Source organism: Thermobia domestica, chromosome 7, assembly GCF_964235325.1.
Source record: "Thermobia domestica chromosome 7, izTheDome1.hap1.1, whole genome shotgun sequence".
Classification (NCBI taxonomy): Eukaryota; Metazoa; Arthropoda; class Insecta; order Zygentoma; family Lepismatidae; genus Thermobia; species Thermobia domestica.
The window spans coordinates 179,648,388-179,662,749 of NC_137460.1; positions in this window are offsets into that span (position 1 = coordinate 179,648,388).

The window sequence follows — 14,362 nt, forward strand, 5'->3', positions numbered from 1 at the left end:
GGAAATAGAATAACCCTAAGAAAACCCACTTCATCCTGTTTGTCTACTACAGAAACCATTTGGCACGAGATGCGATCCAACTAGGGACCCCACTTATAAGAGGTGATCGCTCTATCATTGTGTCATAGCGGCCCCGCAATACTTAATGTAAAACAGCTATTATTTACGTACATTGCATAACTACAGTAAATACGTTCAATACTATACTATGTAAGTAAATCTAATGTATTCTGACACGTATCTAGAAAGAAACGAATTTACGTACATTGCATAACTACAGTAAATACGTTCAATACTATAGTATGTAAGTAAATCTAATGTATTCTGACACGTATCTAGAAAGAAACGAAATTGTTTTGAAAATCCAGAGTGGATACAACTTCGCCCGTTGCTACCGCTGTGGGAAACCATGGTCCCACTTTACTCCTATATTTATGCTAATTCCGCAGGCAGGCCTAAGCTACTCAAATGTCGTTGCTTCACAGATTCTTACTATTAATTATAATATTAATTCAATGCCAATTTGACTTTTTGAGGTGTTAGTTATAAACGTTCTCCCTCGGTATGTGTGGATTTTTAATCCATTTGTATCGGAACTATTCTCAGGACAGAAAGTGCAACAAAACCTTACCTCAAATCTTATAAATGTTTTTACGAAGTTTGAGGTCCACACACCCCACAACCTTCCGCTGGATATTCCCTGCTCCCAGTGAAGCTTTTATTGTCTTACTCCTACAGTAAATTTTTGTTGGTAATATATACGTAGGCTAAATTTGTATGAAATTCCTCCAGGGGTCTGTGGTGTATCGTACGAGCTAACAAACTTTTTTCTTAGTACACTATATTTATATTTGCACTATATTTAAACGTATCACAGTAAGAATGGAATATTATAGTTCCACTCGACTGTCGTCGCTGTGCAAAATTTCATCATAATCTGGCGTAGAGCAATGAGTAGAATTAACGTAATAAGATTTGAAATCAAATTTGCAATATTGCAAGGAAAAGAAAAACATGTAATAAGAAGTCTCACATTTGAAAATAAATTCGGCTCAAACTGCCAGGGTCTACATATAAGTCTCAAGAGAACTTGCGGAATGCTTAGCATAAATGTTGCTAAAAAAAACAATGTTTGCATGGACTCGAACCCGAGACCCTATACATAGAAATCCAATACACTAACCACACATTAAGAAACCTAACGGAAAGCATTTTTTTGTTTAAATTTTTAACCGAGGGACACTATTATGTGCAGGTCTAATTCTCTCTTTCTTATGTTTCACAAATATCACATGTTTTGGACATTATTGTAATATTAGCTATGCTTTATTTTTGATTATTTGGCAGTTGTTTTTAGCAGCCGGTCCTTCCAAATAAAACTACACTAACACAGTAGTAATCAATGTTTTGTTTGCTGATTTTTTAGAGGGGGAACAACATAGACTCTTCGCTACCTCTTGGCAACTTAAGAATTGCAACCCCTTCTGGGCCAGGGATGACTATCCCTCCAGGCGCTTGTGCGAAATTTCTCCCACATTTATCATTTTCCCCTCTCCCCATTAGAAAGAGTGCCTGAATTGTTAGCGAGATTTCTCCTCTCCTCTAATTAATTCCACACTGATTTGCATGTTACCCTACATAGGAGAGTACATCACTTGGTAGCAAAGGCGTAACCAGGGTCTGATTTCGGGGGGTCACTGGCTAAACTTTCATTTGGCAGGAGTCCGGGTGTGTACCACCGGAAAAATTTTGAATAAAACCGCAATCTTAGGGTAAAGACATACCTAAGAGACCTCGCGATCGAGGTCAAGGTTTAAGTACTGGTCGCTACCTCGATGTATAGGTCTAGATAGATTAAGGGCGTGCATAGCGCGGAGGCCACTCCCTCGCTGTAGGTCCTCAGTTTCAGGAGAAACAATTGTGTAATGCGTCTGAAATTATTGCACAAAAATCACTGCAAAACAACATTTTGAAATTGAAAGGACCAAGCAGTTTATAAAGAAGGATGGATGCGAGACGAGACATGAGAAATGCTAAAGAATTGTCTCTTGTTTCGAAAAAATATTTGAGTCCCATCTCTACCAACAAATCAAAAACTTTCACATTTTTTCAATTTTCTGTGAAGAAATGACCTCATACAGCACTCAGGCGAGAAATCATTTCCCAGTAAAATAAATAAGAGAAACAGATATGTTTTCAGGTTTCGATTTGGAGGCGTTATTAACTTCAGCAAATGAAGTTTCGTCACTACAATTCCATTATCCGACATTTCATCCCTGTGGATATGTGCCTGTCTTTACAGGTATTTTTTACATTATATCAGTAACGAATTTAGAAGAAACCCTTTTTTTAATAATCTCGGAATTGGAGAGGAGAGTGGAGCTTTTAAGCATAGATATGATTAGCATATCTTCTTTTTTCTTTAGAAATTCCACAATTTACGGACTTCAGCCCAAAAGCTCCCATCCTGTAACAGCCGCTGCCTTATATAATAATAAGCTACAGTATAATTTTCAAACAAATATGAATAACTTATCTGATATTCACATTTCAGTTGCTATTTCTCTTCCATTCTCTATTTAAAACGTGTCTATTAGGATGTTTGTGTTTCTTATCCCATATTGCTGGAACATACCTTACTAGTTCTATTAATATGTCTTTCATAATCAAATTTAATAGTGCAGCAAAACTTCTCGAGCATAGACATACGGAATCCTCTGCAGATGAAATTCTAAAAAAATGAAGAGTTTATTCTGTGCAGTGCTTCAGGGAGAACAAAAGAGAACACGAGCCACAGCTACGCTTCCGCTGAACATCGATGTAAAAACGAACTCGGTTGTTTATCATCGCGACCACTAATTCACCCCCGCGATCGACCTCTACGTCGCAATGTACCGTATATCTTCTGCATGCGCATACCCACTTGAATACATGTGTTTGTGCCAGTATCGAGGGTGCGACCGCAACTGAAATCTCGACCACGATCGCAAGGTCTCTTTGTATGTTTCTACTCTTAGGCCTTATTTTTAAAAACTTATACAAATGCCGGAGGTTGCAGACCTCCTGGCTGTGCCACTGCTTGGTAGTATTCATTTTTCCTAAACATCATCAGTCTTTGTTCACTTCCACATGAGCCATAATTTTATTCTTTCAAGCAAAAGAGAAACAATTCGTTCTCCTTCGCATTTGGCGTTTTTAAAAGTAAAATTATGGTATAATTAAACGTGCGATTTATGTCCCTTCCTCCCAAAAATCTCATGGGCGCAACCTGGTTCTTTAAACGCCGCGTGTATGCTCCCCGCTCTTCCAAATGGAAAACTTGAATTTGGATATTTTCTACAAGACTATTCGGAAGATATAGAATTTCATATCCAGTATTTGTGTTTACTTGGCACTGGAATTAATAGAATGGGAAGTAATTGTTTTGAGTAAGTATAATTATGCAGAACAGCCATGGATAAATGTTTGGTGTTGCTAAAAATGTATGAAAAATATTAGGAAAGTTTCTAGACAGATGGAAAATATTCTTCCCAGGCTGGGACAGCAGTAATTAAGTTAAAACCAGGGAAAGAAAAACTGGGGACGTGGAATTTCCCTAGCTTTTACTCTTACAAATAAAAATTTTGTAAGTAACAAACGTTTCCTCTGGCGTATGATTGCCTATCGTTCTGTGTGGTTCCGTGGTTGTGTGAGTACAGTCGTTGGTTGGTAACCTTGCGTTCATGGATCGAATCCCATTCAGGGCGATTGAAAATTTTTCATTCTTTGTTTCCCATATCTGAAGATGTTTTTCATCCTCCGTAATCATCTGATGCTCTCAACTGAGTTCTCTAATTAAATTCAACAATTGGTAGTGGCATGCTCTCAGGTTCGGGTTAGCTTTTACATGTCTTCTTACAAAATCATAATTTTCGACAAAATATGGATGCTATCCGATCATTTTGTCTCAAATTCTAAATTTGCACATGTGACTGTCTCTCTCTTTCATCATATTTGCATCTCTCGTTCTCTATAACATAAGATGGCTTGAGAGCAAAACTTCAAATCATAAAACAGCTATACCAATGAACCTACCCTCCTGAAGTGACAGAATATTTATTCAGGCTCTGCAAAGTCATTTCAGATCAAACGACTGAAAGAGTGTTCATTCCAACAGCAACGGGATTAGATTTTAATTTTTGTTGCATTTTATCTTCAAGTAATATGTTTGACATAAGAACTACATGTCTGAGATTCATATCATTTTGAAGAAATGATGCTTTAGACGGTAGTGGGAATTTCGCCCAAGTGTACAGGAATTTTCAGTGCCTGGCGATTATGCCATCCGCCTTCCTTTAAGGCTAATTTGGTTACAAAACTTCCCGGCAAATGCTTCGGACTCATTTGGAGGAGCACTTTTGCCGTAAATCTCCATATGGCTGTACCATCCAGAAGTGCCCCTTACTGTACATGTCCCGTAGAATTTTGTGCACCATTTAAATAATTTTGTTTACCCTTCAAACAATTTTGTACACTCTTGTGCTTCGAGAATATTAGCTCCAAAATTTCGAACTCAGCCATCAATTTGGAGTGCAGAATCATCATTTCGAAGACTTAAGTAGACAAAAGTAATTTATGAGTTTTGTACTGTTTTGCACAACTTTTAAAATAAATTGTACCTCCCTATATTTCGAGAAAATTGGCCTTAAACTTACGCAATCTACCATGAACAAACCATCAAATTACGTGTCTGATGTTGGCTCTCCATCTCTCCCAAATTACTTCAAACTTCGCCCAATTGGAAGTGCGTCGTTAGTGCACATTAGTGCACTAAGAACTAATGTTAGTGCTATCAGAGGTTACGAGTTATTGAACATTTTTGGTGGTGGTCTAATTCCATATGAAGTTTGCTCGCCGCCCGTCTTTATGCAGACAGATTTTCACCAAACTTACCAGACCATCAGTGCATTCTTAGTGCACTAATATACGCGAAGCACTAACGTTAGTATTGCCATATTTTGTGACTTATTCAAGATTTTTGGTTGGGGTCCAACTTCAGAAATATCAAATTTCATACTAATTGACGTAGATACATGGGGTTAACGGCAATCGTAAGTGCATTGTTAGTTCACTTAAACGCATTGAACACTAAAGTTTGTTACCATATTTTGTGATTAATTCAAGATTTTTAGAGAGGGGACAATTTCAAAAATTTCAAATTCCATACAAACTGTTGGTTTCTTCTAGAAGCTCTATCTATGCACTAACGAATGGCGCTATTTTTTCATTAGTGCTTGAAGTGGAGGCAAGTTCACACTGACCCCCAAAATATTTTACTTATAGCACCTAAAGTAATGAAGCACTAACATTAGAGATTGTTGCACTAAGAAGTAGTAACGATGCACTAATTATTGCACTAGAGTACACCGTTTGTGCTTTCACGCAACGAATAATTCCTCATGAATTTCTTATGGGAGTTTAGTGACGTAATTGGCCATTACTATATTAATAGTGAAACATTCACGAAACTATGAATATTTTCTAGAAGCACTAATGATACCCTAACGAACGGCATTATCTTTTCCTTTAGCGCTTGAAGTGGGGGCATGCTCACGCAGGTCCCCAAAGATTTCTTACTTGTAGCACCTACACTAATGAAGCACTAAATTTAGGGGTTGTGCACTAAGAAGCACTAACGATGCACTAACGAATGACAGTATTTTTGTTAGTGGTTGAAGTGGGGGCTTCTAGTTCACCCTGGCCCCGAAAGGGTTCTTAATTGTAGCATCTACACTAATGAAGCCCTAACATTAGTTGTTGGTGCACTAAGAAGCAGTAGCAATGCACTAATTTTTTCGTTAGCTTGAAGTGGCTACCTACACTAACGAAACACTAAGGACATCCATGAACTTGACCCTACACCTGAAGCACTAACGATATATTTAGTGTCAATCGTTAGTGCATCACTAGTGATTCTTAGTGCATCAACGATTGGCGTTAGTGCTCCATGAGTGTAGGTGCTACAAAGAAAAACCTTACGGAGGGCCAAGATCACGCTGCCCGAGAAACACCAAGAAACTAACGAAAACAGTGTCATTCGTTAGTGCATTTTTAGTGCTTCTTAGTGCACCGACACCTAACCTTAGTTTGATTAATGTAGGTACTACACGTAAAAACCTTTCGGCACCAGCGTGAACTTGCTTCCCCACTTCAAGCACTAACGAAAAATTGGTGCCATTCTTTATTGCTTCTACAAAATACTAACAGTTTCGTTAGTGCTTCATTATTAGTGTAGTTATAGCCAATTACATGTCACGAAACTCTCATAAGAAAATGTATGGTTAAATTTTCATTGCGTCATATTTCCGCAAAATTCAAAAGCACTAATGGTCTCTTCTAGTGCAATCGTTACTGCATCGCTAGTGCTTCTTAGTGCAGCAAACCCTAACTTTAGTGCTTCGTCATTTTAGTTGCAACGACTAACATATCTTTGGGGGTCAGAGTGACCTTGCCTCTCCGCTTCAAGCATGAACGAAAAATTAGTGCCACTTGTTATTGCATAACAAGAGCTTCTAGACAACACCAACAGTTTATATGGAATTTGATATTTCTGAAATCGGCCTCCACCAAAAATCTTGAATAAACCCCAAATTATATCACTAACGTCAGTGTTTAGTGCGTTTAATTACACTAACGACTGAAGTTAATCCCATGTTTCTACGTCAATTTGTATGGAATTTGATATTTCTCAAGTTGGACCCCCACCAATAATCGTTAATAAATCTCAAAATATGGTAACACTAACGTTAGTGCTTTTTGAGTTTTAGTTTACTAATAATGTACTAACGATGTGATAACTTTGGTGAAAATTTGTCTGCTTAAAGATGGGTGGGAGCTAACTTCAAATGAAGTTGTCTCCCACCAAAAATCTTCAATAACTCGTAAACTCTCATAGCACTAACGTTATCTTAGTGCACTAACGTGCAATTAAGAGCACTAACGATGTGCGAAATTTGGTGTAATTTGGGAGAGGTGGGGCCTAACTTTACACACGTAAATTGATGGTTTGTTTATGGAACGTAGGCCAATTTCCTAGGAACAACATTTTTTTAAAAGTTGTACAAAAGTGTACAAAAATGTAGATTATTTTCGTCTACTTAAATCTTCGACATGAAGATTCCGCACTGAAATTTGATGGTTGAGTTCGAAATGCTGAAGTTAATTTTCTGGAAACACAGGGTGTACAAATTATTTGAATGGTGAACAAAATTCTAGAGAATATGTGCAATCATATCCACTAATTATATGTCTGATATTGATAGTTCGCACCCAAGATGATGGTTTGCTTATGGCAGAAACCGTAAGTTTAAAGCGCAATTTTTTCGAAATACAGAGATGTACAAAAAATTTTAAAAAGTATACACAAGTGTACAAAATTCCTACATTATTTTCGTCTACTTAAGTATTCGACATGATGATTCCGCACTCCAGGTTGATGGTTGAGTTTGAAATTTTGGAGCTAATTTTCTGGAAACATAGGGGTGTACAAAATAGTTTGAATGGTGAACAATATTCTACGGAAGGTGTACAAAATTTTACTGCACATATACAATCATATCCGTTAGTTGTATGTCATATATTGCTAATCGGCACTCCAACTTAACGGTTTGCTTATGGTAGAATCTGTAAGTTTAAGTTCAATTTTCTCAAAATACAGGGGTATACAAATTCTTTTAAAAGATGTACAAAAGTTTACAAAATTTGTAGATTATTTTTGTCTACTTAAATCTTCGATATGATGATTCCGCACTCAAGTTAATGATAGAGTTCGAGATGTTGGAGCTTATTTTCTGAAAACACAGGGTGTACAAAATGGGTTGTATGGTGTACAAAATTCTACGGAAGGTGTACAAAATTTTACGGCACATATATTATCATATCCTCTAATTATATGTAGTGTTGTAAATAGAAAAAAACGGTTCGTATTTTTTCAGAAATTTACGTTTTTCTAGAAAAAAAAAACATTGCCTCTCGTTTTTTTTTCTAATTTTTTTTCAAATAGATATTTGTAATGCATCTTACGTCTATGTAAGTATGAAATATTTCTATGTAGGTGTAATTACCGTAAAATGCAACATAAATCATACGCTAGATACTGATACGCTACAAATATTTTACAATTTACATGAATACCATACCTATTAACAATTCGGGTTCAGCAGTTTTCATCAATATCAACTAAGAAATAAAAGTAGAAATGAAATTTTGTTTTTTTCGTGAAAACAGGCCTTCAATAAGTACAAAAATAATGTCACGAACAGTATCCAATAACTTGTCTAAATGTAAAAGCGAATACTAATTTGCCTAATAGTATTTTTCTAAATGTCATATATAAATAATGTGTCGACTAGATATATATGATATGCAGAGCCGGCTCAACCATATATACAACACGTGCATTTGCGTGGAGCGGCAAGCTTGGATGGTCCGGCAAAATCTGTCATAAGTATATTATTTAAATTAAATATTTCTTGTTGCAAACAGACTTCATGATTAGGGATGCTCTCGAGTCGAGACATGTCTCGAATCTCGACTCGACTCGACTCGAATTCGAGTCGAGATTCGAGTCGAGACACACTTTGTAAAATTCGAGACGAGTCGAGACAAACGTATTTCTCGACTCGAATTTTCGAGTCGAGACACGAGTCGAGTCGAGACGGCTCTTAAAAATCTCGACTCGACTCGAATGTCTCGAAAATCTTTCTATAATTTTTAATATTATTTTGAAGAAAGTATTCACTCAGAAACAACCTTGAAACCAATTCCAGCTTTTATTCCTTCAGAAAGGTACAGAACGCATAAAATTAATAGTTAATCTTTAAAGATCAAGATTTAATTTTCAGCTTAATTCAGTTAATAGAACTAATAGTTAATGTCGTTTTATTTGGTTGTACTGCAAATATAATAATAATAATAATAATAATAATAATAATAATAATAATAATAATAATTGATTATCTAGTTTGTATAAAACTATTGCGATAAAGTGAACTAAATAAATTCTCTGAATGAGCAGTTGGTAGTCTATAGTAATTTAGCATAGTTATAATTATTGTGTTTTCGTTCCCATGAACGCAATAGGGTTACGTAACTTCTGGATTATTCGCTTGCCCAACTATTCTGAGGCTTTAATATGTTGCAGCATATCACCAGCTACGGATAATATATAATGTAACATTTGTTGTACATCACATATTATGATACGAGACTATTTTACATAGTATATCTTATCTAATATAAATAAAATAAAGAGTTTGTTTGTGTGTTTGTCTGTCTGTCTGTGTGCGACCTGGGGACCAGACGAGTGGACCGAGAGTTCCCAAAATTTGGTCACGGGTACCTTAGTCCAGGCCCCAGATCAAGACGAAGCATTTTTTTTTAAATTTCGAACCAGGGGGTCTCGGGGGGGACGTTTACTGGGACCGACCTGGGGACCAGACAAGTTGACCGAGAGTTACCAAATTTTGGTCACGGATACCTTGGTCCAGGTCCCAGTCTAAGGCGAAGCGTTTTTGTCAAAATTGGAACCAGGGGGTCTCAGGGGGGCGTTTAGCGAGACATGTAGTAAAAGTAATCCAAATTGATCGACATTAGTGTCAAATCCATAGTTTTCACGGTCGCTGAGATCAATGGTGACACTTCCATCAGCGATGACTTGCAAATTCAGCTACTATTGTATGCGGGCCGGGTGTCAGCGGGTGAGGAATACCGAGACATGTATAAATAGCCCATATTGATTGATACTAGTGTCAAATCCATAGTTTTCGCGGTCACTGAAATGAATGGTGATACTTCCACAGGTGTTGACTTCCAAATACAGCCCCCATGCGAAAAATGGGTATATTAAGCTAGTATTACAATAAATGGACTGCTTGGATGCCAAGAACTAGTACAGATAAGTACCATTCACTTCTATGAATAGGTATTTTTTTTAAAGGATTTTTGTAAACACTAAGTTATAAAACAATGAACTACATACAGTAGTTATGGTTTTGGTTCCCAACATAAAAGAAATATGGATTGTTCATGAGATATTGAACTTCAACTTTCACTCCTGGAAAATTTCAATTTTGGAGTTAGGCCACTTGGCATCAAAGCAGTTCACTGTAAGATAAATACATTCCGCACATTAGTAACATAGTTGTTCAGGGGCCTTCGATTTCCATCCTCTCAAATGAAAGCTGAACGATTGCTTGATACATGCTGACTATATAGGAGAAATAGTGTATTAAGTTTTCGAGCTTTGGTGCGTATCCGTATTTACACTCTGATATAACTTTAAGTTCACACTCAAATCGAGCTAATTGTTTAATGCATTTCGAAAGCTTTTGTTTTTATGCAGCTCATTAAGGAAAATCTATTTCATAATCGTAACATTTATGTACTGAGAAACTATGAACGTAAAGTGGACTCGACCTAGCCCCGTGGCCGCTGTGACTCAGTGGCACAGCTCTCACCCTTGATGTGTGAGGACTCTGATTCTGTGTGTGTGTGTGAACTCCGCGGCTAGTGTACGCGTCTTTGCCGTGGAAGACTCGGGTTCAATTCCCGGCGCGAGCTCATGTAGTTCGGATTCCACGTTAATCAGTAGGTCTACATTTCATATATATTCGCTGCTGAAAGAGACGGTAAAGTCAAAATCAACTCAACAATATATATGTGTGTGTGCTTATGTGAATTTCCTCGTGGCTGTATGGTTAACACATACGCCTTGATCGCGGGAGACTCTGGTTCGATTTACGGTGGAAGCTCATGAAGTTGTTACCGGTATCCCACTTTAAACTGTAGATCCATGCCTCATATAACCATAGATATAATATATATGCCTTTGATACACTTATTTTCCGACTTGGAAGCCATCGAAAATTTCCGGACACAGAGTCCCGTAGACCGAAAATGAGAAACAGGGGTACAGAGTAAAACAGCCATAGAAATTTAAGCTTTTTAGGCTAACTTAATCCTTACATATAATGCAACTAGCTTGGCCAAGTTATAATGGAGGAAATGCTATCATTGCAACACTCTGAGAATAGAAAATGTTCGTCAGGTATTACTATCCCCCCCTCTCCTGCAGAATGAAAACCCTGACTAAAACTCAATATATATATATAAAAAAAACTATTTTGTGTAATGTAACAAACAGAGGCGGATAGTATTTATGTTTCCTTGCAGAGGTCCTTACGAGGGTTCGCTTCCATCTTCCTCTCCCCAAGAACTAAAATAAATTAAAAAAATCCTATTACTTGTTAATCTTGTACAAAGGACGCAATTAAAGTCCCAGTGTAACACCCCTTCACATTTAGATTTTTCCCCTGGAAGAAAACCAGTTATTATTGTTTCTTGATTTCTCAGTCTCACCTACATAAACATACGAATAGAATTACAGGATAGGACATGTTTAGAGTGCTTGCACGTGACATCTAACTATATTTCTCATCAAATGTGTCACAGATGAAAATTTCCGTTTGTACTGCCTCTATTTTTTGGTACATATGTTTCATTTATGTTATGTTGCTAAAATTCGTTAGGAAACAAGTACAGACTGCGCCTGTGTGCCTGACAAAACGTAAATGTACTGGATAATTATTTCTTCACTTTCTTCCAGAAAAAAAAAGTAACCCATCTCATGTCGGGTAACAAAAGGAGGTAGCGGACCAAAGATAGCCGTTGTTTACCTAAGGTCGTTACACAGCAGGGGTTTCATTCAGTCAGAGGGAAAAGAAAAAATAATTTAAGGTTTCTACATTTGTTTTGAACTGCAATATACTTCTTCCTTTTATTTTAAGAACCATTTCCTTCTCATTTGTCTGCATCAGAAAAAAAATGCAAAAAAATCACTAGAATGTGCCTATTTACCCAAAGTACGTACTAGATCACTAGTTCAATAGTAAAATCACCCTTTCTCCCTTCCCTTTTTCGAATACAATGAACCGACTCTTTTGCTGAAGAAAGATGCTAAAAGAAAATTGAAACATCTGTGTCTAAACTTTCTTTAAAGCGCAGTCTTTTGTATTTGTAAGGTTTTGCGAGTGTTTTCGAGATAGCCAAATCTTTTACCATGGACTCCTGCTGCGAACTGACCGTGAGTAACACCCGATCTCGCTGTGCTCAATTTCTCTCGCACACATGAAATGGGTTTGTTGTTTCCAAAACAAATAGGAAGTTACCTTGTGCTTTTGCATTTCTGCACGCACACAGGTACCATTGTTGTTTTAATGATCAGAAGAAATATCAAAACCATCCGATATATATGATACGAAACAGCTAACAGAGGGAGGCAAAGATAAAAGTAGGCCTATACCAAGTTTTCCGCGTGGTACCATTATGGAGAATAAATATTTGATAAAGTCACGTAGATGCGCTTAAACCTATTCCATCTGTCCTTATAACTTTTCTGGTCTCATCAATTTCTCAGGAGAATACGTACAACATATGTCCAAATTCCATATATACTCTTTCTAAACTAATGAGTAAACTCATTAAGAACACCAACTGATATCAATAAACAGGAAAGAAAACAATACTTTATACTTCTATCATTTGGTACACATCTCTATGAAGCACAGCTTGTTTCTTTTCAAAATAGCTCCTTCGTGTCACAGCTGTGGTTAGTTTTGTTTTGTGTTAGGATGAAAGAGAGAAATGCAACATTTGCTTCGCGGTGAAGTTATATATATTATTAAGATGAGCGGTGATAAGCGAGGTTTAACAAAGAGTGCCTTTCGGATGCACAATTTAACGGGAAGTTGCAGTCCGTGTTGAGAATCGAACCAAAGCTATGTAAGACATGTTATGACAAATCCAAAAGGTGTGTTGTATCGGTGCAGTACCAGTTTTTCACGTTTTTCAAAATGTTCCAAACCCAAAGAATAATCTTTAATTTCTGATATTTTAGTCATCACAAATTACAATTTTATAATGTAGTCAATATTTATAATTACTGGGCAGTTGGGCGTTTAAACTAATGACATCATAATCAAGTCAAAACCATAATTTTGAGTTGAATTGATTCTGAGTTTAACGTCCCGTTCAGCAGCGAGGCTATGTGAGACGTGGACCTACTGATTAACGTGGAATTCGAACCACATGAACTCCCACCGGGAATCAAGCCCAGGTTTCCCACGCCAAAGGCAAGTATGCTAACCGTTAGCCACGAAGGAGCTCCACCATAATTTTAGTGGGCGATAAGAAATATCTCGCCAGTGCTTTTACAATAAATAAAATTTTATAAGTATTAAAGAATAGTGGTAAGAGATTTTATAATAGCTCTTTTATTTATAAGATATGAGTATTTTGAAAAAAAAAAAACTAAAGAATAGGTTGGCGGAACCACAAAAGACTCGTAAAATAAACTTTCTTATAAATACATACGCACCTTACTCACCTTTTATAATTGCCATGCTTACGTTCTCCATAAAAACAGAAATTCTCTTTTAGTGATACTTTACACAAGATCATGAAGTGGGTTCAAATTTAATTAAAGGCAAAATACAATACAATAATCCACAAATATTGCCTCAAGTGAGTTTAAAGATTTCTAAACACTAGTGCGAAACCGGGCTCTGCCGTTGCGATCGATTTACAGGTCTTGAGACGAAAGTAAGAAGGGACTTACGCACACAGTAAGTAAAAACAATTAATATGCCTGTAACTTTCCCCCAAATGAGTGTATCTTAAAACTAACCTTACCATTATTTTTCTAATTAAAGTCTAGCCCGAAATTATGTATCATATTACCCTATTCCCATTTTGAAAACTTGACATTAATTCAAAATGGCGGGTTTCAAGATGGCTGCCATCAAGGTCATATCTACCATACGACTTCCCCCCAGGACTTATATGTATCCACATGCGTGTTTTCTTCACTTTTCTTCATTAACGCTCCGTTTACAAAGGGTAGTAAGGGACTTCTGTAGTAATCGCTAATAACCACATAACAACTCTTAAAAGTTATTTTTAAAAAAATAGAAAACATGCACCATGGCAAAAATTTGTCATCACAAGTAATGATGCATACATGCCTTCTATCAGCAAAAAAAGTTTCATTGAAATTGGAGCCGGACATTTGAGTGATGTCCCTTGTGGGATGTGATTGAACGTGACGTCAGAACACATCGCCCCCCTTCCCGGAATTTACGGGAATTAGGTGACCTGAGTGAGCACATGTGGTGCCAGCTCTCTCCAGCGACCTATCAAGGATCATTGCGTGTATGCCAAGACGTGTCGCCGTTTTTATCCATGCCAAAAGTCGACATACTGACAATTAGGTAGGTAGTCATGATGATCTGGCTGATGTGTGCGTATATTTTAACTCGTACATTTT